The following is a 25384-nucleotide window of genomic DNA, read 5'->3' on the forward strand; positions in this document are numbered from 1 at the left end:
CACTCAAAGGCTTAAATAGATGTTTTCTTGCCCTCTCTGCATGACCATCACCTGTTACATGCAAATGTGTTTCAGATTTTAAATGAATATCGTGTGTGTAAAGCTTTGAGTAATAATCCACGAACCGGTGATTTTTGGTGCCCCTGCAGGTCCAAGAAAGATCAGGAAATCGTTGCTCTCAAAATTTAATGTAAATAGAAATACATAGAAATAAAAGAAAAATATATCCTTGCAGTCCAATAATGGGAAGCATTTTGGGGTAGTTTCTTTCCTTTATTCTCAACACGTTCCCGAGGAGGGTAATTTGTCAACGAATCCTTGTTTTGTTTTGTTTTGCCGCTAAGGCGTGAATCTCAAGGTAACCTGCTTGAATCGACCATTTCACTAATTACTGCCCCATATTTAGTCTCCTCCTCCTCTTCCTCCTCCTCCTCCTCTGCATCTTTCACCTTCGCGCTTCTCGTAAAACATTTCATGCATTAAATTTAGCCCGACTTTACTAAGGATGAGCGCTTCTCAGGGGGGATATGAAACCAATTATGAAAGAACACCCTCAAGGACTTAGGAGTGGTCGGATCCCTGACTTATTTATGTGGTAAAAAGTAATGATAGTAATAATAATAATAAATAATAATAATAACAATAATAATAAATAATAGTAATAATAATAGTAATAATAATGATAATAATAATAGACAAATAAGAGTGAATTGCCATTATTTGCACAGTGCCATAATGAAAAAACACATTTGTTAAGCAAAGTTGGATTTTTTTTGTTTTTACTTACACAGCATTCTAAAAATCCTGCAATGAAGTCTTTTAGGCGCTGCATTTTTACAGTTAATGTTTTGTCCGACATATTTCATTTATTCACCTATTCATTTATCAACTCATTCACTTTTTTTACCATCCATTTTTTCATCCTCTTTCTCAACGCCGCAGTGTTGCATCTCTAGCTGTCTTCTACCATTATTTTCATGCTAACTGCTCTTCTGATCTTGCTAACTGCATGTCTCCCCTCCTCCCGCGGCCTCACTGCACAAGACTTTCTTCTTTCTCTCACTCCTATTCTGTCCAGCTCTCTAATGCAAGAATTAACAAGTATTCTCACTCATTCATCCCATTCTCTGGTGAACTCTGGAACTCCCTGCCTGCTTTTGTGTTTCCATCTTCTTATAACTTGAACTCCTTCAAGAGGGAGGTTTCAAGACACTTATCCTTCAAATTTTGTCTATCGCTTCGGACCCTATTTGGGGACCGGCATCTCAGAGTTTTTTTTTTTTTTTTTTTTTGCCCCTGGGCCGCTGTCCCTCCTACATAAAAAAAAGTTTATTTCTCCTACTTACTTTCATTTAATCTTTTCATATTTTATTTTTTCTAATGAATCGTCTGTTTATCCTCATTTCTAGTAGGTTAATTTTAATTTACCTTGGTAATTAATTCATTTCTATTATGTTTTCCTTTTTTTTTTTTATTCTGGATTCTTTCTTTATTTGTGCTGAGAAACCTTGGACTATATACAACTTGCAAGAAAGATTGATAAGCATACACGTGTAATTTTGGCAAAGAACACGGTACAAAGCTACACACACACACACACACACACACACACACACACACACACACACACACATGCGTAATACACCTGAACTTAACAAAAAAAATAAAGTAAAAAAAATACGGAAAGGAACGATAAACAGAAGCTTGACGTGATAGTTTTGGTCATTCACGCCGCCGCTCACACTCGCAGCTTCACCAATTGCCACACAAGAAAAGGAGCAACAGTGCCACTAAAACATTCGCTGGATAAAACAGAGAAGGTGGTACGCAACACTAAAAAAAAAAAAAAAGTTACGCATCGTTGTGCTTCTGCCGCAGGACAATGAATTCTGAACGAGTTTTCCCATATGTTGAGGAATTGTTGGTGTTGTGTTGCGTCTGCTATTGTGTTGGAGAGAGAGAGAGAGAGAGAGAGAAGAGAGAGAGAGGAGAGAGAAGAGAGAGAGAGGAGAGAGAGAGAGAGAGAGAGAGAGAGAGAGAGCTCCCATCCCACAAACAAACTTAATCACTCTCTCGTGGGTGTACTACATGCCGAGGAAAACTCAAGGAGATAGCACTGTAACATTTTCCTCCAGTAAACCTGTTGAGGCTGCGAACCCTGAGCCTGGCCACGGTGCTTTGCTGGTTGGTGTACAGCTCTTCTGGCGCCACGTCCTGTCCCTCTTGGCTATGGAGGTTTTGTTGATGCCCTTCAGTGACCTGGGTGTGCTAACTCTCCTGGGAAGAACGAGAGAGAGAGAGAGAGAGAGAGAGAGAGAGAGAGAGAGAGAGAGAGAGAGAGAGAGAGAGATGAGAGAGAGAGAGATGAGAGAGAGAGAGAGAGAGAGAGAGAGAGAGAGAGAGAGAGAGAGAGAGAGAGAGAGAGAGAGAGAGAGAGAGAGAGAGAGAGAGAGAGAGAGAGAGAGAGAGAGAGAGAGAGAGAGAGAGAGAGAGAGAGAGAGAGAGAGAGAGAGAGAGAGAGAGAGAGAGAGAGAGAGAGAGAGAGAGAGAGAGAGAGAGAGAGAGAGAGAGAGAGAGAGAGAGAGAGAGAGAGAGAGAGAGAGAGAGAGAGAGAGAGAGAGAGAGAGAGAGAGAGAGAGAGAGAGAGAGAGAGAGAGAGAGAGAGAGAGAGAGAGTGTGTGTGTGTGTGTGTTTATATCACTTACAGTACAAGAGCTGAAGAAAAACCTATTAAGGCAATAATCTGCTTAGTGTACGTAATGCCAGTCAGTGTCTGAAAACAACAAAGGTAATGTTTAAAGTTAGACCCAACGCTTACCTGTGTTTGCTTGCCTGCTTGTGTGTTTGCCGGTACTCAATAATTGCTACCAGAATACTCGTTTACTTCTAACAGATAAGTAAATTGTGATAAAATCTTAACGTTTGATAAGCGGCGGAGTGTCATCTGTAAGCGGTGATATAAAAAAAGTTTTTGTATATATCTCTTCGTCTCTCTCTTCCTCCTTTCATAGGGATTTAGAGAAAAAGTTATTTTAGCCTTCTTCTATCTCTTTCTCTCATCCTTCTTCTCCTACAGCAAAGATTCCACTGATCTTTTTTCTTTATCTCTGTGGCTTTCATTCTCCTGAAGTTCAATTGTGTGTATCTGTAACGCAAAACTTTGCTCTATTTATCTCTCTCTCTTCTCTCGTCCTGTTGTGACAATACAGGAAGTGTGGCACTCTTTCTCCTCTATCTCTGTATCTCTCGTCCTTCTCTTATTTAAATGTCGGAAACTCTCCGCTATGCCTCCTCTCTCCCTGTCTCTCTCATCTCCCTATTGTGACATAGAAAATGTTGTACTGTTTCACCTCCGCCTCTCTGGGTCTCTCCTCCTCCTCTTGTTGTTGAAGTTTCCCTCTAGTGCGGTAATTTAAAACTTTTTTTCCCTCAAGAATAATCTAACTTAGGCTGCCACAGTTAATGGGTGCAGTCGTATTTTTTTTCTCGTAAAGTTTTGGTGTTATTTTTTTTCTCTTTCTTGCTCAACGCGGCTTCGTGATGATGAGTTTTATTGCATCAGAGCTTCCAGTTTTTTTCAGTTTTTCGTCTATTTTTCCTAACTGTGATGTCATTTGTGCTTTTCTTTGTGAGAGAGAGAGAGAGAGAGAGAGAGAGAGAGAGAGAGAGAGAGAGAGAGAGAGAGAGAGAGAGAGAGAGAGAGAGAGAAACATTTAGTTGCCAAGTGCCTTAATCACTCCTGCGTCAAGAATTTTTGGATTTAAAAAAAAAGATATTTCTCAACTTTTATATACGTGCGCAAATTTACACGAAGGCGGGTCTCACGCGAATGTCCGGACGCATGTGTGGGTTTGGCCGGGAGTGATTTGTGAGATGGAGGCGGCTGTGGGGGAGGGCTGAGCGTCACTTGTGTTGAATTAGCAGTGGATTTGGTCGATGTGCTCGTAGCTTTGAATGATTGATGTTGGGCTGCGAGTGACGGGTCATCAGCCGAGGAAACAAGACTATAGAGAGAGGGAGGGAAGGAAGGAAGAAAGGAAGGAAGGGAAGAAGAGCGGGCGATAGGCTGGTTACAGGTAAGGAGTGAGACGCATTACAGGGGCAGGGTTATAATACGTAATGAGACACACATACAGAGAGAGAGAGAGAGAGAGAAAAGGGGGGTATTATACGTAGGGAGCGAGGGACAAATACAGAGATAGACAAGGGAAGGAAAGCCATTATGTAAAAGATTAATTACAGATTGTTGAGAGGAGTTAATAACGCATAACCTGATATTCACTTGTGTCTCGCAGTATTATCAAGTCTCACAACAGCTTTTGATTTGCTTGGGTACTCATTTCAGTAAGGCCGGTTTAGTTGGGTTTTAGATTCATCCCTTTTTTTTTTCCGTATCCAAGCAAGAAGAAAAACGTTTTGAAAATATTTCATGGTTATTATTTTTTTATTTATTTATTATTTTTTTTCGTAACAGCGCTGACATTTTATGCCATGCCATTTTTCAGATGATAAAACACGTAAAAATATTGTTATCATTATTTTTCATACCACAAAAAGATTAATGCAGTGTGATATTTTGAATTATAAAAACGTATTTGTTGAAATGCATTTTTCTGTGTCATTACATTTCTCTATCTTGTAAATGTGTTCATTCAGTAAATCCTGTGTATTACATACCTGGATAACAAGAGATATCTAAAAATCCGTGTATTTACTTGTTTAATGCCTCGAACAAAAATAAAAGAACACTGATGACTCCGCTCTCATGGTTCGAAAAATTGTCCATCATCCACGACAGTCTCTAGGAGTTGCGTTGACCAGATAAACAACTTACTGTATTCACTTTCACTATGCTTTTAATTCTACTTCAACCTTAATTCCTCTGATCTTGTAAGAATCTACCAACTATCGGGTTTTGTCACGAGATTTCCAGCCGATCAGGGGATTCAAATTTAACATTGAGGGAAACAGAATATAGCGGAAGGGAATGTAGGTGACCTGGTTACTCAACGTCTGACCAGGAGGATAATACACGCCTCGCCGCAAACTCTGAGACAGTCGCAGCTTCTGGGACTTCCCTTCCCCCTCCGTGAGTCTCGAGTTACAAATGTTAAATATTCATTTTTACATTCAGTTGCTCGTGTTTTATTCAAATATTAAATGTACCTGGGAACTTACAACGCGGATCTCTCTCTTTCTCTCTCTCTCTCTCTCTCTCTCTCTCTCTCTCTCTCTCTCTCTCTCTCTCTGGAAAAGGTAACAAAAATTAAAGAAAAATGCTGCTATTTTAAATAACAGTCGACGCATATTTTTATATTTTCTGGAAAGACTGCGTGTAATGAATTTGGTGTAATGTTGAAATATTAAGAAACGATGATATCAAAATCTATTCAAATGATGACTTTAAGATCAAGAGGTGTACAGTGCACCAATAAGCAAGCATTGATAATAACGAAACTTAACTACGATGGTGACATCTGGTGGAGCGCTTTTGTCTGGAATAACACCGATTTTTTTTTTTTTTATTTTCTCATTTTTCCTATTTCTTTTCTGTCACCTTGTCATAAGAGTCTTTGCACTGAAAGAAACTCATTTCGGTCCCTAAAGATGTGTTCAGCGTGTACCAGGAGAAAATGCAAAAACTTGGGAGATTACTCGAAATAACATCGTGTCAAAATTGTTTTATGATAATTTCTTCACCACTTAGATATCGAGGTTGTGAATGCTTCCTGCAGGCAAGATGTGAAGCCTGACGTGCAGTGTTCGCTCCGGTAAACTTTGAACATCAGAATGGGCGCTGCGGCACACTTTTTTTTCTTTTATCTTATTCATTTCCTTCCCTTCTAGTGCTTCTCTCAATTCAGTACCCGATATTTTCACTCTCACATAACGTTATTTTCTGGGAATATAGGAGCTTCCCTGCGGGCCTCTGTCGACTAGGTACAGCATCAGCAGCGTCCCAGAGGCTTCACGGTGGCCAGACTTCATCGAACAATTCTTTTTCTACATTGAATGATCTGATTTACCGCTTAGTTATGATCGGAAGTTACTTGTGTGTGTGTGTGTGTGTGTGTGTGTGTGTGTGTGTATATACCCATCCCTCCGTCTATCCGTCTGGCTACATATGCGTGTGTTTGGGAACATGTTTACCGCGTGTGTTGACTTGCGTGTGGATGTGCTTGCTGGCGGAAAAATACTGGCGTGTCTGACTACAGCCCTTGTACTGGTGTGTGTTGACGCGGAACGCACGCCACGCCACTCTTCCAGGCATTGTGTGTGTGGCCCGGGGGAGGGGAGGGGAGGCGAGGGAGGACAGGAAGGGGGAGATTTAACTCTATGGGGTTTGAGTTCTGGGAGAGAGGTCACTGTGTACGTGGGGAAGTGGGGATGAGTGTACAACCTAATCTTTTCAGTGACATTCTTTTTTTTTTTTTTTATCGTATTACCTACAATTTTTAGACATTTCTGCTCTAGTCTCTTAAATAATTCTGCGGAATGAAAAAGGACAATTTGATCCTCCGATTTCTTTTTTCTCCGTTTCCCTATAGACTTTTTTTTTTTTTTTTCTCAGTACTCCGAGTGATAACAAGGCGTCGAACATGCCAGTAAAGGAGGTTACGTATATTAGGCAGGGTATTTCTGCTACCACTGTCTAGTTTTATGTTTGCATGTGGTGAAGGTGTTGTGTTATTGTATTTTAATAGTTCTTGACTTTATTGTCTAATTATATTGAGATTTTGTTTTGTTAGAGCGTATGTCATTGAAATTACAAATGTTATTTCAGAATACCCAATGTAAAGTGAAGATGAACCTTTGAAATTCAGAATAACAGTACGTATGGTTGTAAAGGAGAGCGATAAGAATGAGGAGTAGGAGAAACACAAAAGAACGCAAATGCAGAACAAACAGTAGAATGTACGGTGACCCTAACGAGGCTCTGTGGTAAACTACGCTATGTAATCTGAAGAGAGACACGTACAGTAGGATAAGAAAACTCCCTTCTTGCACCTTTCCCTTCAGCCGGGGTAAGTGAAGGAGTGAGCGGGAAAGAAGAGCAGCAGAATCAGTTTCAGGAAGTCTGTGTGACGTGCGTGGCATAATATTGTTTTGCCGCAGAGTTCTGGTTACTGCGGCACTTCGGGAGGAGTGAGTGGCCATGTATGTGCAGGAGGGAGTGAAGGACTTTGCGTGAAGTGTAGCTGCACGTGTGTCGAGTCGTCTGGAATATATATATACGCAGGTACATGGCGGCTTGGGAAAATAGCAGCCGTCATCGTTAGCGGGAGAGAAAGAGACAATAGAGAGACGACTACCTAACGAAACAAGGGAACAGTGAGGCGCGTAATTCAATAGGTATGTTCGACTTGTGCTTCGTTATATCGCAACCCGCTTCGTATTTCATATTCGATACTATTTTCAGATGCATATTTCTAAGGGAGCGTTTCAACCTGTGCTCGAGTTTTAATGGGAATTTTATGTTTTTATTATTATTTTTATTATTATTATTATTATTAGTATTAGTATTAGTATTAGTATTAGTATTATTCAAGGGAAGCTTTGTCAAATTAATCAACATATTGTACGTGGCAGTAAATATACAGTAGTATATCACAACATCCGGTATTGGGAATTATAGTGGTGGTCATATTGATAACTATTTAATATCGTGTATTCTTCACTTGTTAAGTCGTGTGTTGTGTATCAGCCTGACAGCGGCACGTGTACGAGAGAGAGAGAGAGAGAGAGAGAGAGAGAGAGAGAGAGAGAGAGAGAGAGAGAGAGAGAGAGAGAGAGAGAGAGAGTCGTTCATTCATTCGTACGTTCGTTTGTTTGCTTGCTCGCTCGTGTGTTCGTTCATTAAGTGAGTGAGGGAGAACTATACTCTTGTTTCAGCGTATCGGGTCAGACGTGTATGTACGTACGTGTGTGTGTCACCGGTTCTTTCACCTCGCTTAGGATCAACGGCTCTCCTGCTTCACACGCCTATCCCGCCATTCTTACTGGTGCTATTTCTCCAGTCACGTCCCTCGCTCTGGCTCGTCAGTGTTCACTCTTCTCCCCACAAGTTGGCCTTTGTCTTCACTATCTTGCTACTTGACCGTGATATGCAACAATTCACAACGCTTAAAACACTCTTCGGATTTTTTTTTTTTTTTTTTCATAAACACGTCAATGAAAATGGCAATTGAAAGAACAGGGTTTTGATTTTCCAGCCAGTATAGAGTCTAACGGTGGCTGCAGAACAAAAGGAAGTGACTCTCAATGATTAATGAATGTGAACGACGTGCCAGATACCAGTGAAGAGGTTAGGCAGTGTAGGTTATCACAAACAACCCCATTACTTCAAAATATAAACACAAGAATATAGACTCCAAAAGACTAATCGACCCATATATTTTGCATCCATCATTACCGTTAAATTCCCTGCGTCGTGCTAGTTATCTTTCTCAAATCGTGTGATTCTACGCCAAAGACACAGCTATAGGAATTTTACCGTCACGTGTTCTCTTGACGAACAGAACACGCTAATGGTCTGTTCTGTTGCTTTAGGTTCCCTGACTGTTTCTCACTCGGAAAGTCGGCCTGAGCGAAAATCCCTATGTCAATTTAGGCTCCAATTAAGTGGGAACGGAATGCCTCGAACCACTCTGGAGCGAAGTTTCCGTCAGCGAGACCGTCGTGTTGGCAGTTTGTCTTGGACCCGCGCCTAAAACAAGCGAAAAAAAAAGTTAGAGAAACATCGTTGCTCTAGTTTCTCGCTGGCTGTGGTAGTAGCGGTAGTAGCAGCCGCTGTGGTGGAGGGAAAAGTAGGGCAAGAGAAGCAATGACGATGAAAGTGCTTCGTCTCATGAATGGAAAGCACGAGATGTGTATTGACAGAAGCACCGGAAACGGCGTCCGAAAAGTGTATTACAATCTGAGCGCTGCGCCTCCGTAGTCCGGATGAATGAAAATGGAATCAGTTAGATGAAAGACGTCTCCCTCCTCCTCCTCCTCCTCCTTGCTAGGTTGCTGGAAGAGGCGGAGACGGTGTTTCTGGCGTAGGATTAAGGGAGAGATTGCTCGAGAAAGGTAATAACGCCAATAAAACTCAACTATTTGGTCCTGATGTGCCCCAATATCCAGGGAGACGGAGGAGGAGAGAGAGGGGAGCTTCTGGTAGTTCCTGCTTCATATTACCTCTCTCCGGATGGGCGGTGAATGGAGTTATTACACTCATTCTCTGTTTTATTCAGTAGTATTAACATTTAGTCTTCTCGTTTATGGACCTTTGTTTGAGAATTGATTTTTCGACGGTCAAGAGAAGCTGATGCAAGTGACGGAGCTGTTAGAGAGTTATTGTGATCATTCCAGTTTGACTCAGTTGTAGTAACGCTTTTATTGTATCATTTATTACACGTTTTTGGATAATTAATTTTCCGACGGTCAAAGGAAGCTTATGAGTCTGCGAGTGACCTTGTTGAAAGCTTTGGACGGCTTTATTATTATTTATTGTTGATACTTTCAGTCGTATTATACTGTTGGTTTTTAGTTAGAACACTGAGCAGAATTCCTGGGATCCATCAATACAAACATAGCGAGAGATTATTTTTGTTCATGTGAGCCGAGCGACTGTGGCTCAGATAAATGCAGGAGGAAGTTATGCTGGAGGGAAATTGGTTGACACAAGTCATATCGCTGAATGAACCAACAGAGAAGGTTTTAAAAATGAGTTAGCTGTCTTCTCCTATTCTCTTTCCTCCTTTCTTTCTCTCTTCCCTCCCTCCTCTCCTTCCTTCATCTCCAAGTCGTTGCGAGCTCAAAGTACACATCAGCTTCTTTATAACCATCGGTAATGGGTCAGAAATATACACGAACTGCTTCGTCATTCATTTTTTGTTAATGGTTCAGGAGTCCGCCGCGAGAAGGCTGCGCAATCGTCAAACCAGTTCACGAGCTTACCGATAAAGGGCGAGGCTACACTGAATTGTTAAAAATAAAACAATAATAATAATTTTCGTGGAATAGGACAGCAAAAAATTCGAAAGTTCTCTGACAGAAGATGGTGATTATACTAAGTATTTAAAAAATCTTACCCCCAGAGAGCAGAACAACTACAGGGAGCAGCACAATAACCAAAATAGCTCACAAACTTGCCGGTAGAGGCGGTATTACCCATTCTAATAAAACCTCACATGTAGATGAATGCTTGAAATTGCTCAGCCGTCAGATTTCCTGCTTTTAGGTAGCGAACAAGTAATCGCCACGTGATGCTCATTATACCATGGCAAGGTAGTGGTGGGTTGGTAAACAATGGCCTCCCTTGTCACCCTCGTTATGCATCAACAGGTCTTCTTATACAGGTCCTCATCTACGATTGTTCTCCTTCCCTCCATGGATAGTTAGGCGCCTCTATCAAGACGTGTTTTGAGGAGTGGCAATTGTGTGTAGCTCAAGGACAGTATCTCGTATTGAAAGGTTTGCATGCTTGGATCCATGTTCACTGCAATGCATACTATGAATTAAAAGTTTCTATATTCGAACATAGCAGAAAATAGGATATTGCAGACATGACTATTTCATTTCATCTGTTCACCTATTACTTGTGACTCTCTCTCTCTCTCTCTCTCTCTCTCTCTCGTGTGTCTGTATTTCACATTGCAACTCTCAACGCATTCTTCACTCAGCAGCAACAGTTAATATTGCACAGACAGTAAATATTTGATGATTTGCACAATTACCTTTGTTTCGCCACCGTGGAGACGCATACCTCAGCGCGGCCTGCGAACAACACTTATTAATACACATAGTTAAAGCGCATAATACAGACACCACGGCACAACGCGCTAAATTAAGGATTATGTTAGTTTAATGCACTTCGTTAATCCCCTGTTGATACATTGTAAAAAATGTACTTAGACTTGTATGCAGGATTACTCGCAATTGCTGTTTGGTCGTCTATGAGTTTAGAGAGAGAGAGAGAGAGAGAGAGAGAGAGAGAGAGAGAGAGAGAGAGAGAGAGAGAGAGAGAGAGAGAGAGAGAGAGAGAGAGAGAGATTCATCCATCAATTCCGTGATATTTTAAAAGAAATATATATACACGAACATTCCATTCTCTTTTCTTCCAAGTCAGTTCTCTCTCTCTCTCTCTCTCTCTCTCTCTCTCTCTCTCTCTCTCTCTCTCTCTCTCTCTCTCTCTCTCTCTCTCCCAAACCCTTTTGAGCACACCCCTGAAGCACCCTTGCACACATTCTCGCGCACACTCGCCCTCCACCTTCGCCTTCTTGGGTGTGACGCTCCTTAACCCCAATTTTTTTTCCCCACTTCGTCTTTGAAAAAAAAAAATGAAAATATCCTCTCTGGAGTTCGAATGAGAAACGTAGACGAAGAGAAGTGCGCGTGTGAAGAGAAAGGAGTGAAGAGGAGGAGGAACCAAAATGCTGAGAGGAACGTATGCTGGTGCTGCTGACTTACGCAGAAGGGCCTCGAGTGTCTCATTAGTAGAGCAGGAGAAACAGGGGAGCGAGAGGAGGACCGCTGGAGGAGACAAAACACCTCCCTAGCCAAGTTCTTTGCCTTATTTGAGATGATGTCCTGTGGTTTTTCCAGCGCGTGGGGCTTCAGGCAGTGAGGCGATGCTGGGAGAGGTAGAATGCTAAGGATAATGAAAGGAAGGTTAAGTTAATGATGTTAAGATATAATAATGTTAAACTAATTCTTAAATCATTCGTCCCTTTTCTGGTAAACTCTGGAACTTCCTGCCTGCTTCTATATCTCATCTTTCCTATGACTTGACCTCTTTACAGTTGTCCTTTAGTTTTTAATGACTTCTGGTTTGGGACTGGCGCCTCGGTGGGCCTTTTTTTTTCTATATTTTCTTGCCCTTGGTTGGTGTCCCTCTTGCTTAAGAAAAATAGTAGTAGTAGTAGTAGTAGTAGTAGTGGTGGTGGTGGTGATGGTGGTAGTAGTAGCACTAGCAATTTTACATTTTGCTTGTTTATCGAGTTTAAAACTTAAAATCAACGCGAACGCTTCTTTCTGTCCGGAAACATATTTTCATCTTTCTTTTTATTTGTTTATTTACTTGTCACCAAAAATGCATTATTCATGGTCTGCTTGGCATATATATTTATCTCAGCGTGAGTCTTTCCTGCGCGTCACCGCGAGACGAGGCTTGCTCCCTACTTCATTTCCGCATGTTTAACTTCCTTCCACCCTACGCCGCACGCCTCCTATCACCGCCCCCCTCCCTGCATCCTGCTCACCTATCGTTTATCTTCGTTCCCGGACTCATATCGTTCTCTCGTTCCCTCCCTAGCTGTACGCCCACTCATTCCTCTCCCCTCTCTTACCCGCTAAACTTCTTTTCCTCTCTTCCTTGCTCATCTCTCCAGCCATGCTCTCTCATCCTCCTCTCTCCCCACGCGGGCCCTACACTAGGTTATCTTCCTCGAGTTTGATCACGGAGGTCCCGGAGCGCGCAGAAGGTCTGTTAGCAGGTGCCTTCAGTGCTGCCCCGCTGGGGACGGATATTACACCGGCCAGAGCACCTTGTTTGAGGCCCAGATGACCCCTCACCCCCCCCTCCTCTCTCAGAATGCTCCCACGCCTCCTTTCCTTCCCCCCTCCATGACCTCTACGTCGCCCAAATCCACCCAAGAGCGATAGAACTTTGACCACACTTGACTATCCATTCACTATAGTTCCTGTGTGTGTGTGTGTGTGTGTGTGTGTGTGTGTGTGAACCAAATTTTTTCATGTTCGTCTTGCTATAAAGTCTTCCATTTCTCTTCATTTTAGAGGGGGAGACGCTTCCTGCGTTGGTGTGTGTGTGTGTCCGCGTCGACCTTGCGAGGGTGTAGCAACGCCCACAAGGAAGGAAGAAGCAGAACAAAAAAAAAATAACTACATTACCAGGACAAAATCTAATTAACCAACTCACACCTGGAAATAAATGGAGAGGGTTTTTATCGATGTCTTATGAGCTGAAATATGAACAAAGAAAAAAAAGTGTGCTGAGCGTTTCTCCCGCTAGCACTAAACGGCAACAGAAGCGATGCAGGACAACCTCCCTTCGCGACCATTAATCTTCCCAGCACGGAATCCAAGCGGGAAATCAGCATCCGCGTGCCTGTTTCGCCTCCACCGGTGCCTTGCCTCAGCAGTGTTCGCGGGCCCGTAGTGTCCTTCAGTTGAGTAATTAATGTCAAGTGCATCCCTGCGAACCGCCAGTGGTGTGTGACATTGCTCCCGCGACGAGCACTTCAGCGCAGGGACAAGCACGGAGGACGGAACTGTGTGTGTGTGTGTGTGTGTGTGTGTGTGTTACAGTAGTAAACCTAGGTATCTTGCGTCACTTATTTACCCTCCAAGTGCCAGAGCCTGTAAAAGAAGTAGTAGTAGTAGTAGTAGTAGTAGTAGCAGTAGTAGCAGTCCTCGTAATGGTAGTGATAGTGGAGAGAGAGAGAGAGAGAGAGAGAGAGAGAGAGAGAGAGAGAGAGAGAGAGAGAGAGAGAGAGAGAGAGAGAGAGAGAGAGAGAGAGAGAGAGAGACACGTACTCATTAACCTGAAGTAAGAGCACTGCGGCAGGACACCTTTAGCGGGGGGTGGGAGGGGGCGCCGAGGGTACCTGGGTTATTACTCTCCGGGACCAGGACACGTCGCGCCTGACACTCGCTTTGCCTTCTGGCGGCGCCGCGCTGGATGCGTCAGAGCGGGAAGCATAATATTACGGATCTTCCCATGTGGGGAGAGTGACACCTCACAAAAAATCTCCCTGTCGTACTTTGTCAAATTAACTCAGATTTTTCCATGCATTCTTTAATTAAATGAATCGTTTTAATCTGCTATTTACTTAATTTTTTTTTGTTTGTTTTTTGCGACATTGTACGAGGCGGAAAAATGTTTGATTTATTAAAATTCGTGTTTATTTCTATATAAAAAGTGTCTGTTGGTAGAAAATTTACTCGAAGTGAGAGAAAAAAAAATACGGTGTTTTAAGAAGCATGTATAACTAAGATGATGATTAGTTTGCGGTAAAACACACACACACACACACACACATACACACACACACACACACACACACACCACCACACAAAAAAGCCAAGAATGATAAGACAGCAAAAGGAGGAGGAGGAGAATAAGAATGAGAAAAGAAAAGAAAAAAAAACGAAAGACGAAAGAGGACATAGAAACGGCTCTGAGGAAAGTGAAGGACGATGGCTGAAGAAGATAAAGAAATGGGAACGAATGAAATGGAAGTGAAAAGCAGAGGATGGAGGAAAATTGGAGCTGCAGGACGATATGTGTGGATGGGATGGATGATACATGGCAAGGAAAGGACGAGGCGAGGGAGCATTGGGTGTCTGCAGAATGTTTTGCGCTATCATTCTGTTTAGGCTTTATGGAAATGGCTCAATTGGTTTACCTCCCGTCACACGTCATTATTTTAAAAGGCACTCGCTTTATTGCCATGTTTTATTAACTTCTTTCCATCTGACGTAAGCAGGGAAGTGTTGACTGTCTTTCGGTTCTGCGTATGATATGAACCTAACAGTCTTCGCGTTCTGGATGAAAAGGAAATATTAACGACTTAGATCACGTAGGTTGGCTCTGTTATCTGACGCCTCGTACTTGCACCGAAAAATCCACGGAGATTACATGTATATTTTATTAATTACTACAGGAAAAAAAATGTATGAAAATGCTTTGAAAGTAGTGGACTAATAGGAGTACGATTTCCGGGAGAGGAAGCAAGAGCCACAGGGGAAGAAACATATTTCTGTTGGAATATGTGGTGAACTGAGGAGCAGATTTGCATGAGCGATGCGACGCAGAAAATGCGCCTCGTCATCACAAGTTTTACCGGTGAGCAAAGGCGGCAAGCAGGACTCAGGGGCGGGCAGGCTTGGTGATCCCTAGGGCGTATAATTGCAGCCTAAAATTTCCCTTTTGATAGCAGCAACCCGCAGATTTCCACTTTTTGGTTAGGGGTAAAAATGATCCTTGGTGTAGATAAAACCGGACGTGTGTGTTGCGTCCGACCATTGCTGGGGACGGCCCGCTTCGATGGGAGTGCAGAATAAACACTATCTACACTATCTACCCCTTCAGTCCTTTTTGATGCGAAATGGTGATGGTGCTCCCCACGACCTGACCGCCGCCCTCGATGCCTGGCGGTACTTGGAGCAGCGAATTGTGCCTTCCCTCTCAAGCCTGACGTCTGCCGCGCCACCTTCACGTCGTCAGAGTTGATAAGTGACATTGAAGGCCCTCCACTACATTAGTTGATAAGACTTTATTCTGAAACACTTCGGCGCCGCATTTCAACCTCTTTTAACGAACTCTAGTTGAAGTTACATGCGTTTTCAAGTGTGTTTTTATGGTCTTAGTGACAGATGAACAAGACTTCTGCGTTATTAACAGGAGAAACACTCTTGAGAACTTAATTAGTTATCCCTGTCGCCTTTTAAAATAGTGGTGATGAGAGAACAAAGTAAGAAAAATGCGTTCGCTTGTCTATTTGTGAAGAATGAAAGATGTATAAAGAATGTAATACACGCTGAAGAAAAGAGTTTGCGATGCGCTGCCAGAAGACTAAAGAATATTCAAGCTTGCAAATTTGAAGACATTATTATCATCATCATCATCATGTCATCATCCGCCTCCTCATGCTTCCCTTTCCGCAGTGTCTACGTCTAGCGGCGAGAGCCACGCGACACAGGCAGCGGCAGACACAAGAGGTATTGCATTTAGGATTCAAGTGATCAAACGCTTCCCCACCCTACCACCACCACCACCACCACCACCACCACCACTTCCAGCAGGCATAAATGAAACACGATATGCGACTCCACTTCCGCTCCCACTAATGCCGCTCTGTGTGTGTGTGTGTGTGTGTGTGTGTGTGTGTGTGAGCGTCGCCAGTGATGCCAAGCCGGAGAGTCACATAATAGACCATACGTTAGGCTGTAATCTCAGCAGATGAGGCTCGCCAGCAGAGGCTACACGCGGCCAGCACACCAAACAATATATCATAATGTAATTGCCGCCTCGCCCGCCAATAACATCCCTGGGAATGTGTGTTGTGAACCCTCATGTCATATAATTCACGTAGTCAATCCCTGGACGTGGTGCGGTGCGATCCAAACCCGCCCCCCGCCCTGCACCGTTTTGTTGACATAAATGGTGTGGAAACTTTACCGAAAATTTGAACCAGTGAATTTATTTATTTATTTATTTATTCATTCGCTATATTTATTCATTTATTTATTTGTTTGTGTGTACTTTTTTTCACGCTGTGGGAGGTAAAAGCTGGTTGGTGCGTTGCTGTAAAAAAAATAAATAAATATTCCGATATTATTTTAACTATTTATGAATGAAAAATGTATGTATTAGCGGAATCATGTGATAAAAAAATACCGAATTAAAAGAACTGGTGACATTTCCCGCTGCATTAAGTGAAATAAAAATGTCATCCAATGAGTTGAATTGCCGGTGCAGGGTTTAAGAATATTCCAGAGAGCACAAACATGTTCCTGTGATGGAGGGAGTTTTATTATCACTATTATTATTATTTACACTATTGAAAGTAATGGAAGAGATGAGAGGTGGGTTAATAGATAGACAAATAGATAGGTTGATAGATAGATAAATTGATAGAAGAGAGAGAGAGAGCATTTTTGTCTAAAGATTTCAATAGCAGTTATTTTTGGTCTGAACACGACGTAAATTAATAAAAGTATATGCGTATATAATTATAAAACATTAACTTTCGTCTCGCCAATAAGTAAGTTACAAGAAACCCAGAAATAGTGTTCCGTTCTTTTGCATTTATGGTTCTTTCTATTCTTCTTTGTGTATGAGAGTGAGTGAGCCTTTTAGCGTGGTTGTGGGGCCGGACGGGCGCGGGCGTGGGCGTGGGCGTGGACGTGGGCGTGGAGAGTGGAGGATAAACACAGGAGGCGAGGCTTACCTACTTACCGCCGGCATCCTTGCTCTTAAAACACAAAATTTCCCACGAGAGTTGTACGTTTTCTGAAATAACAGCAGAACATTTTTATCTTGATGCCCAAGCCGTGAATCTCCGTATGCTGACCTTGTTTTTTTTTTTCTCGCTCTTTCTTTTTTTTTTTTTTTTTTTTTCTGTCTCGCTCTCAACTAAATCCTGTAAACATGTTGAAGTTTGCTCGATCCTAATGCACCTGGCCGCACTCAGCCGCACTCAGGTGGGTAAGATCAGATCCGGTGAGCCGTCCTGCTGCATCCCAAGCTCCCCTGCAAAATACGAAGTTGGGTTCATTTTTGCAGTTTTGAACAACGACTCGTGGAAAAAAAAAAAAAGTCGTTTGGAATGAGCAACGCATTCGACTGAAACATTTTGCCTCGACCCGTATCCTAAAAAAAAAAAAAAAAAAAAAAGAAAAAAAAAAAGCTTTATCTTCATCAACTTGAACACCCTCTAGTGGAAGCTGTTGAGGTTCTCAGTTATGTTTTCCTAATCTTAGTGATGATTCAAGGCCACTGGGCTATCAAGGGTAAACATGAGAATCCGAGTAATCATCTCTGTTATGTTTGACATTAGTCCTGATTAGAGAGCAGGATTCCACAAGCATCTTGATATGTGTTCTTTTCTGTATATTTCCATCTAATGCTCCTCATAAACCTTGATGTCGCAGTGGCCGTGTGTGTGTGTGTGTGTGTGTGTGTGTGTGTGTGTGTGTGTGTGTGTGTGTGTGTGTGTGTGACTGGGCAACGGTAGTTACAGAGAGAGAGAGAGAGAGAGAGAGAAACCTAACCCAACGTGGTAACACTGCAAGGAAAATGCATAACTGGCAAGTCACACCTGCAGAACGTGGCCCATTCTGCCTGCGGCACTACACATGCGTCCTTCCTTCCTTCCTTCCTTCCTTCCTTCCTGCCCTTCCCTTCATTTTCCTTCCCTTCCCTTCCTTCATACATACATCACAGTATACATCCTTCCATCCCCCCGCCTCCCCTTTTTTTTTACTCCCTCTTTTCTTCATCTGCGTCACCTTCCTTACCCTCACTTGTACTCAACATTTTTATCATCAGATCTTTTAAAATCTCCTCCTTTCCCTTGTACCTCTCCTCCCTTTGGTCTTCGTATCCTCCCGCCTTCACACTCACACACACCCACAAACACACACACACATACTCTGCTTTGCTCACTCTCTTCTTTCATTTGTACATCCAACAAACTTGCGTCAAGAAAAACGCTAAAAGCCGGATGCATGTTTGTGCAGAAAAAGAAAGTGTTGAATGTCAGGAGCGTAAATTTTAAGGAACGCTTTTAAATGCATCCACTATACTTGTGCATTTATTATTACCGTACTCTCTCTCTCTCTCTCTCTCTCTCTCTCTCTCTCTCTCTCTCTCTCTCTCTCTCTCTCTCTCTCTCTCTCTCTCTCTCTCTGTGCTACACCTGTCTTTTCAGTATGACACCGCCCTTTCTGTGCTGCTGTCTTCCCCGTTCTCCCCCAACTGCCTTGCCTTCCCTTTCTCCTCTTTCTGCGTCCCTCTTCTTCTCCCTCACCTCATCCACCCCCTCCTGTCCACCTCGTAGCAAGAACCAAGAGAATTATAACGCTGAAATATCATGGCTAGTGTTAATATGAAGCACGTGGAGAAATATTCATGCTAACACGTGCGGAATATTTACGGAAAGCTGAAATTTATGTAAGAGCAACTGAAAATATTAAAGTTACAAACCTCGGAATTATGAAGGACTGACACAATATGAAATGTAAGTAGATAATATTAAGTTTACTAGCGAGAGTAGATAAGGAGCAGAGTGTTGTGGTACAGAGTAATGTAAAAAGGAAGCAGCTAGCAGCATCCCTACTGGACCTGGGGGCAAAGGGACAGCAAGGTCAAATGAAGGAACACCGTGTAGCATAGAAAAACAGTCTGTTATTGCGTATCCATTATTACGAGTGGTGTTTGTTCGATAAATAATTACCGAGTTGTTAATGTTAAAACTGTCATCGCCATGAAAAATGTTGAATACCTCTTGTTTCCTTGCATTCTACGACTCTAAACAAAACAGACAGCTTCCACAGACGCTCCTCATACGGCTTGCTTCGTAGTCGTGGGATTTTTTCATTAACTTTGTACTCTCTTCAGTTTCTTACATGATAAATGGTTCTATTGAAAGACATGAAACCTATCAGAGCAATGGGACGAGGAGGAGGAGGAGGAGGAGGAGGAGGAGTTAACCGCTATGAAAGGAAATTGTCACCTTATTAATGCTAGATGTATAGAACCACTAATTGTATTATTAATGTTTAGTGCTGAGTTGACTGCTCCTTCGGGAGACGCTTGTGAATCGAAGGTGACCCATTTACCCACCACCAACTCTGCCTTTTCCTGCGCTACCAGAGTTTATTAATTTTAATGAGGGCAGTGACTAGGGGCAGTCAGGTGAAGCAGTGGCAAGGACGGCGGCTGACTTGCACTCCTAGCCTGCCCTCGCCGATCCTGCACACTCTGGGGAACTACCGTCCACAGCACACACTCGCCACACAACCACCGCTGCAAGTCGGTGAATTGTATTCACATCGGTCTGTAATCTATAAGTAAAGTCTACTAAATTGTGAGAAGTGTTTCATCTTAGAGGAAAGAAAGAAGTTGGAGGAGAAATTTTAAAAGAAAATCAGCACTGTAACAAATTCGTATAGCAACCCTCACTCCCCTCCCTCGCGTCCCCACCTTCGTGCCTCCAGCGACCTTCACTGACAGAGTCTGCGCCACGCCATAATTCATCGCCTCGTGTTTGAGTTTTGCCTGATTCCCAGAAGCTTAAAGCGAGGGCAAATACGCTTTGCTGCAGGGAGATCATTAATCGCTTGTCGGTTGGGTGTTTTGTGGCCGAGACGGACCACGAGGCTGTTTTTCCTGTTTGCTACTCCCGTCTTAAAAAAAAAAATATATATATATATATATATATATATATATATATATATATATATATATATATATATATATATATATATATATATATATATATATATATATATATATATATAATTATCTGCTAAAGAGAAAAGGATAAATATGGTACCGAATGTAAACTTTATTTTGTTATAATTTTCTTCCATCATGTTTCCGTGGAAAATTGCTGGTGAACTTATTACATTGCAAAGAACATTTTTCACTGAAATTAAATATCAGAAAATTGTCTTCATGAAAAGAGGTTTGCTTTGCTGAAAACTTTAAAGCAAATAAGAATTCTTCGATGCTTAATTCATGATTAAGCAAAAACACCGTTAAAAAAATTACATGTATAGTAAGTGTGTGTATATACCAGTATGTGTAATAAGACACCATAAAGAGCAACGAGGAACAAAACAACGTTGCAGAGGGAAGCATACGTATATTAGAAAAGTATTTTACTAAAGTTTTAAACCTCGTCATATTTCGATTTAGTCTCGCCCCGTTATTAATCATTATATGACTCTGATTTGATGGCAGATTACATATGTGATTGATGTAGCAAGGGGAGTTAGTACTAAATATTCAGTCGCGGAGTACTTTACGAGTCTTTTGTACTGGTCTGGTTGAACAACAATTTTGACGAATTTTAGTGAGATAAGCTTTACTTCAGTCTGTCCTGCCTCCACACTAACAGCGATTGCACTTACGCCTACACACACACACACACACACACACACACACACACAGTACTTCGTGGGGAGCGGCCATAACAAGTAGCAAGGGCAAGAGAATGTCAATAGTGGTAAAGAAAGTTGGTAGGTAGGTTTCCAGGAGCTCTGAGTTTGAAGTATGATGAAAAATACAGCAATCAACATTGACTTGAATAGTTTAATAATACTTTCCTTTATCACAGAAAGCAATTCTAGTTAAAAAATCGCGGGAAACACTCTCGTTAGGTTTGAGTGCGGATGTTTTATTGAAGGAAACTAAACAGTGTGATTCCGTGACTAGAATACTTGAAATGAGTGGTGATTGAAACAGGGATCGTGTGAGTGTTGGTGTTGTAATTGATGGAGGCTAATTAGGATCATTCCGTGATTGAAATAATTTAAACAGGTGATTGTCTTAATCGAAAATTATTTGCGCGGAGGAATACAAGATTCACACTGATAACGCTTAGACAAAATTTAGTTTGTTCTCTTTCTCGTTCTGCACTGTACTGCACTTCAAGGCGTGAACACTTGGCAACGACTGCAGTCTGAGGTGTGCTCCATTCAACCTTCTTTGTCGCACTGAAGCAGTACAGCACTGAATCATTGTACTCCACGGACTGCGCTGCGTTGTATTATGAAGATGAAGTTTTAGTTTTGCAACACCCGAGAAAGCAAGCATTGAAGTAGCCTTGCTTGGATCAACAGAGTGAATTGTGCTTGTGTTGCCGCTGCCTCCATTCTATCTAACAGGAGGCATTCAAGTCTCAGAAGGAAGATTGCTTATTTGCTATCACGTCTATCCTTGTGTATAAAAAAGAAAACTATGGTAAAATATTTCCCACCATACCTTTTCCAAACACCATAGATAGTGCAAATAATTAGAATCAAGAAAACCCCCTTGAACCTTTGAAAACCCTAGATAACTCCCATTAGAGACTGTTAGTAGTCAAGATAAGACGCAGGAACGTTGGAGAGTTCGGACCTTGATACGCGGTGCAATGGTCATAACGCGCACCAAGGTGACGTAGTGTAATAGGCTGTCAGGCTGGCCAGCGGGAGGGAGCCGAGGTGCAGGCCGGTGCGGGGTCAAGGTCACGGCCAGAGTTAATGGTTTCGGTCCAGTTTGTGCTTCAATTAGTTCAGATTAATTGTTTGTAAAGTATTTTATGTGTCATTATATTTGTTGTGGACCATTGCGTATTTGTTGTGTGTGGAGAATTATGTGTAGACAGTGACAGTAGAGTTATTGTTGTTGTTGTTGTTGTTGATGTTGTTGTGATGTTTTCCTACTTTGTCACCCTGAATGAAGGAAATTATATGAAAGAAAATCATCATCGCTGGTACCACCGCCACCACCACCACCACCACCACCAACCCACACTGGGACAGGTAATGATGAAGAATGAAAACACCCCGTCAATGCTGAACGTCTTTTTATTTTTTCCTTTTATATATCCCAATCTAGTTTAGCTGATTTATCACATTACCTTATTAAAGAAAACTGCATATTTTCATGAAGGCGTTGGAAATACAGCGATAATTACATAGACGAAAAGACTCAGATATATCCAGGCGTACGCGCTTACAGTGATTTAAGAATCCTTCATTGGAGTTCGTTATCTTGCAATTTTATACGAGAAAAAATCGATGCAGAATATTACTAACGCCTTTCTTTTCATGTCTTTCTTCCTCCATCATTTTTTTTTTTTTTTATTTTCTGTGCTAATGCTACATAGTCATCGTTTGTTCATCGTTACGTATGAAAATTATACACGGGCAGTAATGAGTAGGCTTACAGAATGGTGGGAGAGGACGAGGAAACAGAAGGAAAATTTTAACGTTGGATTACTCAGATGAAGTAGCAAGTGTGGTATTGTCATTATTAATCAAAGGGTTGCAGGAAACGAAAATCTCATGAAAAAAATAAATAAATAATAAAATATCCAACCACAAATCTAATAAGCTTGTGTTCAGCCTTTTTTTTTTTTCATTTTGACAAGAACGACATGCGAGTACTAACGCGAACACGAGCTTATCAGAAATCACTATTAAAAGAAAAACTGGGGTGGTAGTGATAACCCCGATAAAAAGGAGCAAGGGAAGTACCAATACAATAGAAAGCAATAGCGTTTTTATAGTCTATAATTTTCTTTTCTATTACCATTTCAACAAAAAGTGTGTATCCTAGTACTGTCGTTTGAGCGCCGTGTAATAGCTGGGTGCGATTACCTGTTACTGTTTTCATGTGTGTTGGGTAGCACTTCTGCCTAACGAAAGTGGAAGGTTTGGGAACACTGTTGCTATTCATTTTGCTGTTTTTTTTTCTTATCTTTTTCTCAGTTTTCTTTTTCTTTTTTCGCATCACTTGCTGCATCACAAAATTGCATTGCCTCCAGTATTACGGTACAAGTTTTCTGTTTCAAATCAATTTTCCTCAATCACTGTTCCAGCATCATACTCGATATTTTTTTTTCCTTTTTTTTTTCCCAGACACACTCATTGCCCGGCTCCTCTCAACCCGCCTCTGCAGTCTTTCCTCCAATTACCTCCCTCCTCCTCTTCCTCCTCCTCCTCCTGTAAGGCTTCATGTTTTCCTCCTTACAAACTTCCCTGCCTGTGTTTCCATCAGTGGGTGAGCACGCAGAATAGTTTAGAATAGTCTTTCTTCCTCACTTTTCTCCACTTATGACGACTTGGATTCGCTCAAAAAAGGGAATAGCAAGTCGCTCCACGAATTCAGTTGGCTTTTTTTTTTTTTTTTAAAGGAACCCCATTTCCATCGTCCTTTTATATTGCGCTTGCCGGGATCTTATCTACTCTTTTTAACTCTCGATTTATTCTACAACTCTGGCGTGTTCTCGTTCGTGTAAATGTAAATAGTGTTAGTGTAACGTGAGGTTGTAAATGTCTTGCTGCTTGTTCTTCTCCCTACTTCATCAAGAGTAAGGTCCGTAAAAGCCCAATCCAGAGACACTTTATGTAAGAGGTGCTGTGGATAAGGGCAACGAAAAGTAAAAAAAAAAAAAAGTCTAATAGAGTGCCAGTCTCAAAACAGAGGTCAAGAAGGATCTTATTGGTATTGCTTCCTTGAGGTGCCTCTTCTCAAACTATCCCTCACTTGAACAGTCAGTGAGGAATCGCCGCTTGATCCACTTAGACGCTGCCTCCGTAACAAAGAAACAGAGAGACAGACAGGTAGACAGACAGTGTTGTGTGGTTGCTCGATGCCGAACTTTGTTATCTTGTGAAGAACTTTAGTTTTGTAATAGAAGAAAGAAAAGAGAAACTGACTAACTCATTTACCAGTTGGCCACACACCATCAGTCCTGGTAAGCTAATGAGAGTAAACCACTAATACAGACATACTCGGAGTGCCGAACAAACAGCAACCTGGAGTGGCTCTATAGAGGATCAAACTTACACTTCCACACTTTTATTGCTGTTGTTGCTTTGCTCCTCGTTACCTTCACAGAATTTCTTTTGCCAGGAGTATAATGCGGGAAGACCACTGATGGCAAAAGAAATGATCGACCAGTCCACATCTTTATATGTAGAGTATTTTTTGCTCTATAAAATGGACTCCGTTAAAGCATGTGTCATATTCCCATTAGCAGTCAATGGGTTTTGTTTTACATCCACTCACCTCCCATCACGAGCCACCATCCCCGCACCTCACCCCCACCAGGCACCTCATCCACCCATCCCAGCACCAGACACCTCACCCACCCGCCCCCTCACCAGGCACCCTACCCACCCGTCCCCGCACCAGGTACCTCACCACGTACACACCCTCCGTGCTTGGCTGCTTTCTTGACGTACACGACGACGTTCATCTATTAAATGCGTGCTTTCCAAACCAGACGCACCACCTGAAGGCCTCCAGACGAGACTATTAAAGGCAATAAAGATACGCAAAAACGTGCCATTAAACTACATAAATAAGCAAAACGGTGCATGGGAGCGCTAACTCGGCCCACTAAACGCCATTTCTCGAAGCAGTAGAAACGAAAACAGACGACAGCGGGTGACGGATGTGGCAGCGAGGTGGTGGTGAGCCGTGATGCTGACATATATCTTCCGGGCCCAGATTAGGCTGAGGGATGGCTGCGGTGGGGATGAAGCAGCGGGAAAGGAGGAGGAGGGGAGGGGGGGCAGGAGGTGCAGGACCGGGTGAAGTGCAGAACGAGACAGGAGGAAAAGTTTGAGTGTGCCTGAGCTTGTAGTGTGTTGTGGTGGAATAGCAGAGTTTTGTTGCGGAGCGAGGGAAAGATGAGACGGAAATTAGCATAGTAGGTAAAGCTTGGATAGGTGAAGGAGGGTGCCGGGCAAGTCAGGTAAAAGAGAATATGTAGACGTAGAAAAAGGGGGAGTTTTTAGGCAGGGAGGTACTCAGATTAGATGGTTTAAGATAGTCGATAATGTGATGGGGGGTGGAAGAGGGATGTTTGGTGGAAGGGGATGAATTTAAGGAGGGAGAATTCTACGTAATGTTGAGCAGGTCTTACGTGGAAAGGATCCAAGCTTGATTAATTACCTGATGCTCCGGAGATAATGCAAAGACGGAATTGAACCTTTTTTTTTTACCTCTCTCTCTCTCTCTCTCTCTCTCTCTCTCTCTCTCTCTCTCTCTCTCTCTCTCTCTCTCTCTCTCTCTCTCTCTCTCTCTCTCTCTCTCTCTCTCGTTATCTTTTATTTTATTTTACATTTATTTTTTTTAAGAATTTCGCAATGG

General features: G+C 42.2%; 1 long non-coding RNA gene across 1 annotated transcript in view; it reads left to right on the forward strand.

Annotated features, from left to right (window-relative positions):
• LOC135114007 (uncharacterized) overlaps positions 1 to 19605 on the forward strand; it is a 47627-nt gene extending 28022 nt beyond the window's left edge. The window contains exon 3 of the long non-coding RNA XR_010275173.1: positions 12781 to 19605. This is a non-coding gene — a long non-coding RNA (uncharacterized LOC135114007). The remainder of the gene's footprint in view (positions 1 to 12780) is intronic.
• Positions 19606 to 25384: the final 5779 nt, after the last annotated feature.

Source organism: Scylla paramamosain, chromosome 27 (assembly GCF_035594125.1).
Source record: "Scylla paramamosain isolate STU-SP2022 chromosome 27, ASM3559412v1, whole genome shotgun sequence".
NCBI classification, from domain to species: Eukaryota; Metazoa; Arthropoda; class Malacostraca; order Decapoda; family Portunidae; genus Scylla; species Scylla paramamosain.